Here is a 12404-nt window from a genome sequence, read left to right on the forward strand (position 1 = left end):
AGGGCACGTTGTCTGCAAAGATGTTCAGCCTGTGTTGCCCTGTAAATTGGTCTGCAGGTTACTAGCTATGGCTTCCAGCCCGGCGGGAGGCCCAGATACTATGGAAATGAAGCCTGCTATTATTAAAAGTAAAAAGCCACAACGCTGGTGGCCACCATGCCCGCTGCGGCTGCTAAGAGTGATAGCGGTAAGACTGAGAATACTAGGATTTTGCAAGGCCTAAAGAGTGCAAGAGAGAAAGCGAATGTAAAAGAAGCAAGTGTGCAGTGTAAAAAGTGAATGTAAAAATGGCATAGAGGAGAGTGACCCCTGCTGGTGGAAGTGAGGAAAAGCAAAAGCCTACAGCACCTGGTATTCCCAGGCGGTCTCCCATCCAAGTACTAACCAGGCACAACCCTGCTTAGCTTCCGAGATCAGACGAGATCGGGCGTGTTCAGGGTGGTGTGGCCGTAGGCAGAGACAGGCTTCTCACTTACTCCTCTTCTACTTTGCAGCCTGGCTGCTGGCAGCCCTTTGCACTACTTCACGCTAGACCTTTTTCTTCACTTTTTGCCTTCTCTTAAGGGAACTTCATACTCCAACAGGAGCAGTGCAAGAGCTGGGGGCGGCCCTTATACCCACAGGTGTTGTTCAGCAACCAGTCACAGGCCGCAGCCGCCCTCTTTCAAAAGGGCTGGGCGCAAGGTCTGCGCAGGGCTAAGAAACCATCCCGGGGGTGAAAGAAAGAGCAAGCTGGACCAGAGCCCATTGTCCAGGAGTCGGCTAAGGAAGAAGTTGAGATGGTTGCCCGTGCCTGGAAGCGAAGCTGCTTTTCAGTCAGCTTCTCTTTTCTTAGGGCACGTTGTCTGCAAAGATGTTCAGCCTGTGTTGCCCTGTAAATTGGTCTGCAGGTTACTAGCTATGGCTTCCAGCCCGGCGGGAGGCCCAGATACTATGGAAATGAAGCCTGCTATTATTAAAAGTAAAAAGCCACAACGCTGGTGGCCACCACGCCCGCTGCGGCTGCTAAGAGTGATAGCGGTAAGACTGAGAATACTAGGATTTTGCAAGGCCTAAAGAGTGCAAGAGAGAAAGCGAATGTAAAAGAAGCAAGTGTGCAGTGTAAAAAGTGAATGTAAAAATGGCATAGAGGAGAGTGACCCCTGCTGGTGGAAGTGAGGAAAAGCAAAAGCCTACAGCACCTGGTATTCCCAGGCAGTCTCCCTTCCAAGTACTAACCAGGCCCGACCCTGCTTAGCTTCCGAGATCAGACGAGATCGGGCGTGTTCAGGGTGGTGTGGCCATAGGCGGAGACAAATTTCTCACTTACTCCTCTTCTACTTTGCAGCCTGGCTGCTGGCAGCTCTTTGCACTACTTCACGCTAGACCTTTTTCTTCACTTTTTGCCTTCTCTTAAGGGAACTTCATACTCCAACAGGAGCAGTGCAAGAGCTGGGGGGCGGCCCTTATACCCACAGGTGTTGTTCAGCAACCAGTCACAGGCCGCAGCCGCCCTCTTTCAAAAGGGCTGGGCGCAAGGTCTGCGCAGGGCTAAGAAACCATCCCGGGGGTGAAAGAAAGAGCAAGCTGGACCAGAGCCCATTGTCCAGGAGTCGGCTAAGGAAGAAGTTGAGATGGTTGCCCGTGCCTGGAAGCGAAGCTGCTTTTCAGTCAGCTTCTCTTTTCTTAGGGCACGTTGTCTGCAAAGATGTTCAGCCTGTGTTGCCCTGTAAATTGGTCTGCAGGTTACTAGCTATGGCTTCCAGCCCGGCGGGAGGCCCAGATACTATGGAAATGAAGCCTGCTATTATTAAAAGTAAAAAGCCACAACGCTGGTGGCCACCATGCCCGCTGCGGCTGCTAAGAGTGATAGCGGTAAGACTGAGAATACTAGGATTTTGCAAGGCCTAAAGAGTGCAAGAGAGAAAGCGAATGTAAAAGAAGCAAGTGTGCAGTGTAAAAAGTGAATGTAAAAATGGCATAGAGGAGAGTGACCCCTGCTGGTGGAAGTGAGGAAAAGCAAAAGCCTACAGCACCTGGTATTCCCAGGCGGTCTCCCATCCAAGTACTAACCAGGCACAACCCTGCTTAGCTTCCGAGATCAGACGAGATCGGGCGTGTTCAGGGTGGTGTGGCCGTAGGCAGAGACAGGCTTCTCACTTACTCCTCTTCTACTTTGCAGCCTGGCTGCTGGCAGCCCTTTGCACTACTTCACGCTAGACCTTTTTCTTCACTTTTTGCCTTCTCTTAAGGGAACTTCATACTCCAACAGGAGCAGTGCAAGAGCTGGGGGCGGCCCTTATACCCACAGGTGTTGTTCAGCAACCAGTCACAGGCCGCAGCCGCCCTCTTTCAAAAGGGCTGGGCGCAAGGTCTGCGCAGGGCTAAGAAACCATCCCGGGGGTGAAAGAAAGAGCAAGCTGGACCAGAGCCCATTGTCCAGGAGTCGGCTAAGGAAGAAGTTGAGATGGTTGCCCGTGCCTGGAAGCGAAGCTGCTTTTCAGTCAGCTTCTCTTTTCTTAGGGCACGTTGTCTGCAAAGATGTTCAGCCTGTGTTGCCCTGTAAATTGGTCTGCAGGTTACTAGCTATGGCTTCCAGCCCGGCGGGAGGCCCAGATACTATGGAAATGAAGCCTGCTATTATTAAAAGTAAAAAGCCACAACGCTGGTGGCCACCACGCCCGCTGCGGCTGCTAAGAGTGATAGCGGTAAGACTGAGAATACTAGGATTTTGCAAGGCCTAAAGAGTGCAAGAGAGAAAGCGAATGTAAAAGAAGCAAGTGTGCAGTGTAAAAAGTGAATGTAAAAATGGCATAGAGGAGAGTGACCCCTGCTGGTGGAAGTGAGGAAAAGCAAAAGCCTACAGCACCTGGTATTCCCAGGCGGTCTCCCATCCAAGTACTAACCAGGCCCGACCCTGCTTAGCTTCCGAGATCAGACGAGATCGGGCGTGTTCAGGGTGGTGTGGCCGTAGGCAGAGACAGGCTTCTCACTTACTCCTCTTCTACTTTGCAGCCTGGCTGCTGGCAGCTCTTTGCACTACTTCACGCTAGACCTTCTTCTTCACTTTTTGCCTTCTCTTAAGGGAACTTCATACTCCAACAGGAGCAGTGCAAGAGCTGGGGGGCGGCCCTTATACCCACAGGTGTTGTTCAGCAACCAGTCACAGGCCGCAGCCGCCCTCTTTCAAAAGGGCTGGGCGCAAGGTCTGCGCAGGGCTAAGAAACCATCCCGGGGGTGAAAGAAAGAGCAAGCTGGACCAGAGCCCATTGTCCAGTAGTCGGCTAAGGAAGAAGTTGAGATGGTTGCCCGTGCCTGGAAGCGAAGCTGCTTTTCAGTCAGCTTCTCTTTTCTTAGGGCGCGTTGTCTGCAAAGATGTTCAGCCTGTGTTGCCCTGTAAATTGGTCTGCAGGTTACTAGCTATGGCTTCCAGCCCGGCGGGAGGCCCAGATACTATGGAAATGAAGCCTGCTATTATTAAAAGTAAAAAGCCACAACGCTGGTGGCCACCACGCCCGCTGCGGCTGCTAAGAGTGATAGCGGTAAGACTGAGAATACTAGGATTTTGCAAGGCCTAAAGAGTGCAAGAGAGAAAGCGAATGTAAAAGAAGCAAGTGTGCAGTGTAAAAAGTGAATGTAAAAATGGCATAGAGGAGAGTGACCCCTGCTGGTGGAAGTGAGGAAAAGCAAAAGCCTACAGCACCTGGTATTCCCAGGCGGTCTCCCATGCAAGTACTAACCAGGCCCGACCCTGCTTAGCTTCCGAGATCAGACGAGATCGGGCGTGTTCAGGGTGGTGTGGCCGTAGGCAGAGACAGGCTTCTCACTTACTCCTCTTCTACTTTGCAGCCTGGCTGCTGGCAGCCCTTTGCACTACTTCACGCTAGACCTTTTTCTTCACTTTTTGCCTTCTCTTAAGGGAACTTCATACTCCAACAGGAGCAGTGCAAGAGCTGGGGGCGGCCCTTATACCCACAGGTGTTGTTCAGCAACCAGTCACAGGCCGCAGCCGCCCTCTTTCAAAAGGGCTGGGCGCAAGGTCTGCGCAGGGCTAAGAAACCATCCCGGGGGTGAAAGAAAGAGCAAGCTGGACCAGAGCCCATTGTCCAGTAGTCGGCTAAGGAAGAAGTTGAGATGGTTGCCCGTGCCTGGAAGCGAAGCTGCTTTTCAGTCAGCTTCTCTTTTCTTAGGGCGCGTTGTCTGCAAAGATGTTCAGCCTGTGTTGCCCTGTAAATTGGTCTGCAGGTTACTAGCTATGGCTTCCAGCCCGGCGGGAGGCCCAGATACTATGGAAATGAAGCCTGCTATTATTAAAAGAAAAAAGCCACAACGCTGGTGGCCACCACGCCCGCTGCGGCTGCTAAGAGTGATAGCGGTAAGACTGAGAATACTAGGATTTTGCAAGGCCTAAAGAGTGCAAGAGAGAAAGCGAATGTAAAAGAAGCAAGTGTGCAGTGTAAAAAGTGAATGTAAAAATGGCATAGAGGAGAGTGACCCCTGCTGGTGGAAGTGAGGAAAAGCAAAAGCCTACAGCACCTGGTATTCCCAGGCGGTCTCCCATCCAAGTACTAACCAGGCCCGACCCTGCTTAGCTTCCGAGATCAGACGAGATCGGGCGTGTTCAGGGTGGTGTGGCCGTAGGCGGAGACAAACTTCTCACTTACTCCTCTTCTACTTTGCAGCCTGGCTGCTGGCAGCTCTTTGCACTACTTCACGCTAGACCTTTTTCTTCACTTTTTGCCTTCTCTTAAGGGAACTTCATACTCCAACAGGAGCAGTGCAAGAGCTGGGGGCGGCCCTTATACCCACAGGTGTTGTTCAGCAACCAGTCACAGGCCGCAGCCGCCCTCTTTCAAAAGGGCTGGGCGCAAGGTCTGCGCAGGGCTAAGAAACCATCCCGGGGGTGAAAGAAAGAGCAAGCTGGACCAGAGCCCATTGTCCAGGAGTCGGCTAAGGAAGAAGTTGAGATGGTTGCCCGTGCCTGGAAGCGAAGCTGCTTTTCAGTCAGCTTCTCTTTTCTTAGGGCGCGTTGTCTGCAAAGATGTTCAGCCTGTGTTGCCCTGTAAATTGGTCTGCAGGTTACTAGCTATGGCTTCCAGCCCGGCGGGAGGCCCAGATACTATGGAAATGAAGCCTGCTATTATTAAAAGTAAAAAGCCACAACGCTGGTGGCCACCACGCCCGCTGCGGCTGCTAAGAGTGATAGCGGTAAGACTGAGAATACTAGGATTTTGCAAGGCCTAAAGAGTGCAAGAGAGAAAGCGAATGTAAAAGAAGCAAGTGTGCAGTGTAAAAAGTGAATGTAAAAATGGCATAGAGGAGAGTGACCCCTGCTGGTGGAAGTGAGGAAAAGCAAAAGCCTACAGCACCTGGTATTCCCAGGCGGTCTCCCATCCAAGTACTAACCAGGCCCGACCCTGCTTAGCTTCCGAGATCAGACGAGTTCAGGGTGGTGTGGCCGTAGGCAGAGACAGGCTTCTCACTTACTCCTCTTCTACTTTGCAGCCTGGCTGCTGGCAGCCCTTTGCACTACTTCACGCTAGACCTTTTTCTTCACTTTTTGCCTTCTCTTAAGGGAACTTCATACTCCAACAGGAGCAGTGCAAGAGCTGGGGGCGGCCCTTATACCCACAGGTGTTGTTCAGCAACCAGTCACAGGCCGCAGCCGCCCTCTTTCAAAAGGGCTGGGCGCAAGGTCTGCGCAGGGCTAAGAAACCATCCCGGGGGTGAAAGAAAGATCAAGCTGGACCAGAGCCCATTGTCCAGGAGTCGGCTAAGGAAGAAGTTGAGATGGTTGCCCGTGCCTGGAAGCGAAGCTGCTTTTCAGTCAGCTTCTCTTTTCTTAGGGCACGTTGTCTGCAAAGATGTTCAGCCTGTGTTGCCCTGTAAATTGGTCTGCAGGTTACTAGCTATGGCTTCCAGCCCGGCGGGAGGCCCAGATACTATGGAAATGAAGCCTGCTATTATTAAAAGTAAAAAGCCACAACGCTGGTGGCCACCACGCCCGCTGCGGCTGCTAAGAGTGATAGCGGTAAGACTGAGAATACTAGGATTTTGCAAGGCCTAAAGAGTGCAAGAGAGAAAGCGAATGTAAAAGAAGCAAGTGTGCAGTGTAAAAAGTGAATGTAAAAATGGCATAGAGGAGAGTGACCCCTGCTGGTGGAAGTGAGGAAAAGCAAAAGCCTACAGCACCTGGAATTCCCAGGCGGTCTCCCATCCAAGTACTAACCAGGCCCGACCCTGCTTAGCTTCCGAGATCAGACGAGATCGGGCGTGTTCAGGGTGGTGTGGCCGTAGGCAGAGACAGGCTTCTCACTTACTCCTCTTCTACTTTGCAGCCTGGCTGCTGGCAGCTCTTTGCACTACTTCACGCTAGACCTTCTTCTTCACTTTTTGCCTTCTCTTAAGGGAACTTCATACTCCAACAGGAGCAGTGCAAGAGCTGGGGGGCGGCCCTTATACCCACAGGTGTTGTTCAGCAACCAGTCACAGGCCGCAGCCGCCCTCTTTCAAAAGGGCTGGGCGCAAGGTCTGCGCAGGGCTAAGAAACCATCCCGGGGGTGAAAGAAAGAGCAAGCTGGACCAGAGCCCATTGTCCAGTAGTCGGCTAAGGAAGAAGTTGAGATGGTTGCCCGTGCCTGGAAGCGAAGCTGCTTTTCAGTCAGCTTCTCTTTTCTTAGGGCGCGTTGTCTGCAAAGATGTTCAGCCTGTGTTGCCCTGTAAATTGGTCTGCAGGTTACTAGCTATGGCTTCCAGCCCGGCGGGAGGCCCAGATACTATGGAAATGAAGCCTGCTATTATTAAAAGTAAAAAGCCACAACGCTGGTGGCCACCACGCCCGCTGCGGCTGCTAAGAGTGATAGCGGTAAGACTGAGAATACAAGGATTTTGCAAGGCCTAAAGAGTGCAAGAGAGAAAGCGAATGTAAAAGAAGCAAGTGTGCAGTGTAAAAAGTGAATGTAAAAATGGCATAGAGGAGAGTGACCCCTGCTGGTGGAAGTGAGGAAAAGCAAAAGCCTACAGCACCTGGTATTCCCAGGCGGTCTCCCATCCAAGTACTAACCAGGCCCGACCCTGCTTAGCTTCCGAGATCAGACGAGATCGGGCGTGTTCAGGGTGGTGTGGCCATAGGCGGAGACAAATTTCTCACTTACTCCTCTTCTACTTTGCAGCCTGGCTGCTGGCAGCTCTTTGCACTACTTCACCCTAGACCTTTTTCTTCACTTTTTGCCTTCTCTTAAGGGAACTTCATACTCCAACAGGAGCAGTGCAAGAGCTGGGGGCGGCCCTTATACCCACAGGTGTTGTTCAGCAACCAGTCACAGGCCGCAGCCGCCCTCTTTCAAAAGGGCTGGGCGCAAGGTCTGCGCAGGGCTAAGAAACCATCCCGGGGGTGAAAGAAAGAGCAAGCTGGACCAGAGCCCATTGTCCAGGAGTCGGCTAAGGAAGAAGTTGAGATGGTTGCCCGTGCCTGGAAGCGAAGCTGCTTTTCAGTCAGCTTCTCTTTTCTTAGGGCGCGTTGTCTGCAAAGATGTTCAGCCTGTGTTGCCCTGTAAATTGGACTGCAGGTTACTAGCTATGGCTTCCAGCCCGGCGGGAGGCCCAGATACTATGGAAATGAAGCCTGCTATTATTAAAAGTAAAAAGCCACAACGCTGGTGGCCACCACGCCCGCTGCGGCTGCTAAGAGTGATAGCGGTAAGACTGAGAATACTAGGATTTTGCAAGGCCTAAAGAGTGCAAGAGAGAAAGCGAATGTAAAAGAAGCAAGTGTGCAGTGTAAAAAGTGAATGTAAAAATGGCATAGAGGAGAGTGACCCCTGCTGGTGGAAGTGAGGAAAAGCAAAAGCCTACAGCACCTGGTATTCCCAGGCGGTCTCCCATCCAAGTACTAACCAGGCCCAACCCTGCTTAGCTTCCGAGATCAGACAAGATCGGGCGTGTTCAGGGTGGTGTGGCCGTAGGCAGAGACAGGCTTCTCACTTACTCCTCTTCTACTTTGCAGCCTGGCTGCTGGCAGCTCTTTGCACTACTTCACGCTAGACCTTCTTCTTCACTTTTTGCCTTCTCTTAAGGGAACTTCATACTCCAACAGGAGCAGTGCAAGAGCTGGGGGGCGGCCCTTATACCCACAGGTGTTGTTCAGCAACCAGTCACAGGCCGCAGCCGCCCTCTTTCAAAAGGGCTGGGCGCAAGGTCTGCGCAGGGCTAAGAAACCATCCCGGGGGTGAAAGAAAGAGCAAGCTGGACCAGAGCCCATTGTCCAGTAGTCGGCTAAGGAAGAAGTTGAGATGGTTGCCCGTGCCTGGAAGCGAAGCTGCTTTTCAGTCAGCTTCTCTTTTCTTAGGGCGCGTTGTCTGCAAAGATGTTCAGCCTGTGTTGCCCTGTAAATTGGTCTGCAGGTTACTAGCTATGGCTTCCAGCCCGGCGGGAGGCCCAGATACTATGGAAATGAAGCCTGCTATTATTAAAAGTAAAAAGCCACAACGCTGGTGGCCACCACGCCCGCTGCGGCTGCTAAGAGTGATAGCGGTAAGACTGAGAATACTAGGATTTTGCAAGGCCTAAAGAGTGCAAGAGAGAAAGCGAATGTAAAAGAAGCAAGTGTGCAGTGTAAAAAGTGAATGTAAAAATGGCATAGAGGAGAGTGACCCCTGCTGGTGGAAGTGAGGAAAAGCAAAAGCCTACAGCACCTGGTATTCCCAGGCGGTCTCCCATCCAAGTACTAACCAGGCCCGACCCTGCTTAGTTTCCGAGATCAGACGTGTTCAGGGTGGTGTGGCCGTAGGCAGAGACAGTCTTCTCACTTACTCCTCTTCTACTTTGCAGCCTGGCTGCTGGCAGCTCTTTGCACTACTTCACGCTAGACCTTTTTCTTCACTTTTTGCCTTCTCTTAAGGGAACTTCATACTCCAACAGGAGCAGTTCAAGAGCTGGGGGGCAGCCCTTATACCCACAGGTGTTGTTCAGCAACCAGTCACAGGCCGCAGCCGCCCTCTTTCAAAAGGGCTGGGCGCAAGGTCTGCGCAGGGCTAAGAAACCATCCCGGGGGTGAAAGAAAGAGCAAGCTGGACCAGAGCCCATTGTCCAGGAGTCGGCTAAGGAAGAAGTTGAGATGGTTGCCCGTGCCTGGAAGCGAAGCTGCTTTTTAGTCAGCTTCTCTTTTCTTAGGGCGCGTTGTCTGCAAAGATGTTCAGCCTGTGTTGCCCTGTAAATTGGTCTGCAGGTTACTAGCTATGGCTTCCAGCCCGGCGGGAGGCCCAGATACTATGGAAATGAAGCCTGCTATTATTAAAAGTAAAAAGCCACAACGCTGGTGGCCACCACGCCCGCTGCGGCTGCTAAGAGTGATAGCGGTAAGACTGAGAATACTAGGATTTTGCAAGGCCTAAAGAGTGCAAGAGAGAAAGCGAATGTAAAAGAAGCAAGTGTGCAGTGTAAAAAGTGAATGTAAAAATGGCATAGAGGAGAGTGACCCCTGCTGGTGGAAGTGAGGAAAAGCAAAAGCCTACAGCACCTGGTATTCCCAGGCGGTCTCCCATCCAAGTACTAACCAGGCCCGACCCTGCTTAGCTTCCGAGATCAGACGAGATCGGGCGTGTTCAGGGTGGTGTGGCCGTAGGCAGAGACAGGCTTCTCACTTACTCCTCTTCTACTTTGCAGCCTGGCTGCTGGCAGCCCTTTGCACTACTTCACGCTAGACCTTTTTCTTCACTTTTTGCCTTCTCTTAAGGGAACTTCATACTCCAACAGGAGCAGTGCAAGAGCTGGGGGCGGCCCTTATACCCACAGGTGTTGTTCAGCAACCAGTCACAGGCCGCAGCCGCCCTCTTTCAAAAGGGCTGGGCGCAAGGTCTGCGCAGGGCTAAGAAACCATCCCGGGGGTGAAAGAAAGAGCAAGCTGGACCAGAGCCCATTGTCCAGGAGTCGGCTAAGGAAGAAGTTGAGATGGTTGCCCGTGCCTGGAAGCGAAGCTGCTTTTCAGTCAGCTTCTCTTTTCTTAGGGCACGTTGTCTGCAAAGATGTTCAGCCTGTGTTGCCCTGTAAATTGGTCTGCAGGTTACTAGCTATGGCTTCCAGCCCGGCGGGAGGCCCAGATACTATGGAAATGAAGCCTGCTATTATTAAAAGTAAAAAGCCACAACGCTGGTGGCCACCACGCCCGCTGCGGCTGCTAAGAGTGATAGCGGTAAGACTGAGAATACTAGGATTTTGCAAGGCCTAAAGAGTGCAAGAGAGAAAGCGAATGTAAAAGAAGCAAGTGTGCAGTGTAAAAAGTGAATGTAAAAATGGCATAGAGGAGAGTGACCCCTGCTGGTGGAAGTGAGGAAAAGCAAAAGCCTACAGCACCTGGTATTCCCAGGCGGTCTCCCATCCAAGTACTAACCAGGCCCGACCCTGCTTAGCTTCCGAGATCAGACGAGATCGGGCGTGTTCAGGGTGGTGTGGCCGTAGGCGGAGACAATCTTCTCACTTACTCCTCTTCTACTTTGCAGCCTGGCTGCTGGCAGCTCTTTGCACTACTTCACGCTAGACCTTTTTCTTCACTTTTTGCCTTCTCTTAAGGGAACTTCATACTCCAACAGGAGCAGTGAAAGAGCTGGGGGCGGCCCTTATACCCACAGGTGTTGTTCAGCAACCAGTCACAGGCCGCAGCCGCCCTCTTTCAAAAGGGCTGGGCGCAAGGTCTGCGCAGGGCTAAGAAACCATCCCGGGGGTGAAAGAAAGAGCAAGCTGGACCAGAGCCCATTGTCCAGGAGTCGGCTAAGGAAGAAGTTGAGATGGTTGCCCGTGCCTGGAAGCGAAGCTGCTTTTCAGTCAGCTTCTCTTTTTTTAGGGCGCGTTGTCTGCAAAGATGTTCAGCCTGTGTTGCCCTGTAAATTGGACTGCAGGTTACTAGCTATGGCTTCCAGCCCGGCGGGAGGCCCAGATACTATGGAAATGAAGCCTGCTATTATTAAAAGTAAAAAGCCACAACGCTGGTGGCCACCACGCCCGCTGCGGCTGCTAAGAGTGATAGCGGTAAGACTGAGAATACTAGGATTTTGCAAGGCCTAAAGAGTGCAAGAGAGAAAGCGAATGTAAAAGAAGCAAGTGTGCAGTGTAAAAAGTGAATGTAAAAATGGCATAGAGGAGAGTGACCCCTGCTGGTGGAAGTGAGGAAAAGCAAAAGCCTACAGCACCTGGTATTCCCAGGCGGTCTCCCATCCAAGTACTAACCAGGCCCGACCCTGCTTAGCTTCCAAGATCAGACGAGATCGGGCGTGTTCAGGGTGGTGTGGCCGTAGGCAGAGACAGGCTTCTCACTTACTCCTCTTCTACTTTGCAGCCTGGCTGCTGGCAGCTCTTTGCACTACTTCACGCTAGACCTTCTTCTTCACTTTTTGCCTTCTCTTAAGGGAACTTCATACTCCAACAGGAGCAGTGCAAGAGCTGGGGGGCGGCCCTTATACCCACAGGTGTTGTTCAGCAACTAGTCACAGGCCGCAGCCGCCCTCTTTCAAAAGGGCTGGGCGCAAGGTCTGCGCAGGGCTAAGAAACCATCCCGGGGGTGAAAGAAAGAGCAAGCTGGACCAGAGCCCATTGTCCAGTAGTCGGCTAAGGAAGAAGTTGAGATGGTTGCCCGTGCCTGGAAGCGAAGCTGCTTTTCAGTCAGCTTCTCTTTTCTTAGGGCGCGTTGTCTGCAAAGATGTTCAGCCTGTGTTGCCCTGTAAATTGGTCTGCAGGTTACTAGCTATGGCTTCCAGCCCGGCGGGAGGCCCAGATACTATGGAAATGAAGCCTGCTATTATTAAAAGTAAAAAGCCACAACGCTGGTGGCCACCACGCCCGCTGCGGCTGCTAAGAGTGATAGCGGTAAGACTGAGAATACTAGGATTTTGCAAGGCCTAAAGAGTGCAAGAGAGAAAGCGAATGTAAAAGAAGCAAGTGTGCAGTGTAAAAAGTGAATGTAAAAATGGCATAGAGGAGAGTGACCCCTGCTGGTGGAAGTGAGGAAAAGCAAAAGCCTACAGCACCTGGTATTCCCAGGCGGTCTCCCATGCAAGTACTAACCAGGCCCGACCCTGCTTAGCTTCCGAGATCAGACGAGATCGGGCGTGTTTAGGGTGGTGTGGCCGTAGGCAGAGACAGGCTTCTCACTTACTCCTCTTCTACTTTGCAGCCTGGCTGCTGGCAGCCCTTTGCACTACTTCACGCTAGACCTTTTTCTTCACTTTTTGCCTTCTCTTAAGGGAACTTCATACTCCAACAGGAGCAGTGCTAGAGCTGGGGGCGGCCCTTATACCCACAGGTGTTGTTCAGCAACCAGTCACAGGCCGCAGCCGCCCTCTTTCAAAAGGGCTGGGCGCAAGGTCTGCGCAGGGCTAAGAAACCATCCCGGGGGTGAAAGAAAGAGCAAGCTGGACCAGAGCCCATTGTCCAGT

The 12404-nt window shown here is 52.1% G+C and overlaps 13 non-coding genes and 2 pseudogenes across 13 annotated transcripts; all 15 read right to left on the minus strand.

The window, feature by feature from the left end:
* Positions 1-336: 336 nt before the first annotated feature.
* Positions 337-455, minus strand: LOC142189313 (5S ribosomal RNA). Its single transcript, XR_012713492.1, has one exon. It is a non-coding gene; the product is annotated as a 5S ribosomal RNA (ribosomal RNA).
* A 714-nt stretch (positions 456-1169) lies between these two features.
* On the minus strand, positions 1170-1288 carry LOC142189375 (5S ribosomal RNA). The gene has a single exon (XR_012713550.1). It is a non-coding gene; the product is annotated as a 5S ribosomal RNA (ribosomal RNA).
* Positions 1289-2003: 715 nt separating this feature from the next.
* Positions 2004-2122, minus strand: LOC142189314 (5S ribosomal RNA). The gene has a single exon (XR_012713493.1). It is a non-coding gene; the product is annotated as a 5S ribosomal RNA (ribosomal RNA).
* A 714-nt stretch (positions 2123-2836) lies between these two features.
* On the minus strand, positions 2837-2955 carry LOC142189539 (5S ribosomal RNA). Its single transcript, XR_012713601.1, has one exon. It is a non-coding gene; the product is annotated as a 5S ribosomal RNA (ribosomal RNA).
* A 715-nt stretch (positions 2956-3670) lies between these two features.
* On the minus strand, positions 3671-3789 carry LOC142189244 (5S ribosomal RNA). Its single transcript, XR_012713429.1, has one exon. It is a non-coding gene; the product is annotated as a 5S ribosomal RNA (ribosomal RNA).
* A 714-nt stretch (positions 3790-4503) lies between these two features.
* On the minus strand, positions 4504-4622 carry LOC142189540 (5S ribosomal RNA). The gene has a single exon (XR_012713602.1). It is a non-coding gene; the product is annotated as a 5S ribosomal RNA (ribosomal RNA).
* Positions 4623-5336: 714 nt separating this feature from the next.
* On the minus strand, positions 5337-5445 carry LOC142189505 (5S ribosomal RNA; annotated as a pseudogene).
* A 714-nt stretch (positions 5446-6159) lies between these two features.
* On the minus strand, positions 6160-6278 carry LOC142189195 (5S ribosomal RNA). Its single transcript, XR_012713383.1, has one exon. It is a non-coding gene; the product is annotated as a 5S ribosomal RNA (ribosomal RNA).
* A 715-nt stretch (positions 6279-6993) lies between these two features.
* LOC142189215 (5S ribosomal RNA) lies at positions 6994-7112 on the minus strand. The gene has a single exon (XR_012713401.1). It is a non-coding gene; the product is annotated as a 5S ribosomal RNA (ribosomal RNA).
* A 714-nt stretch (positions 7113-7826) lies between these two features.
* Positions 7827-7945, minus strand: LOC142189253 (5S ribosomal RNA). The gene has a single exon (XR_012713437.1). It is a non-coding gene; the product is annotated as a 5S ribosomal RNA (ribosomal RNA).
* A 715-nt stretch (positions 7946-8660) lies between these two features.
* Positions 8661-8769, minus strand: LOC142189525 (5S ribosomal RNA; annotated as a pseudogene).
* A 715-nt stretch (positions 8770-9484) lies between these two features.
* Positions 9485-9603, minus strand: LOC142189065 (5S ribosomal RNA). Its single transcript, XR_012713262.1, has one exon. It is a non-coding gene; the product is annotated as a 5S ribosomal RNA (ribosomal RNA).
* Positions 9604-10317: 714 nt separating this feature from the next.
* On the minus strand, positions 10318-10436 carry LOC142189066 (5S ribosomal RNA). Its single transcript, XR_012713263.1, has one exon. It is a non-coding gene; the product is annotated as a 5S ribosomal RNA (ribosomal RNA).
* A 714-nt stretch (positions 10437-11150) lies between these two features.
* Positions 11151-11269, minus strand: LOC142189271 (5S ribosomal RNA). Its single transcript, XR_012713454.1, has one exon. It is a non-coding gene; the product is annotated as a 5S ribosomal RNA (ribosomal RNA).
* A 715-nt stretch (positions 11270-11984) lies between these two features.
* On the minus strand, positions 11985-12103 carry LOC142189352 (5S ribosomal RNA). Its single transcript, XR_012713529.1, has one exon. It is a non-coding gene; the product is annotated as a 5S ribosomal RNA (ribosomal RNA).
* Positions 12104-12404: the final 301 nt, after the last annotated feature.

This window comes from Leptodactylus fuscus, unplaced genomic scaffold (assembly GCF_031893055.1).
Source record: "Leptodactylus fuscus isolate aLepFus1 unplaced genomic scaffold, aLepFus1.hap2 HAP2_SCAFFOLD_99, whole genome shotgun sequence".
NCBI classification, from domain to species: domain Eukaryota; kingdom Metazoa; phylum Chordata; class Amphibia; order Anura; family Leptodactylidae; genus Leptodactylus; species Leptodactylus fuscus.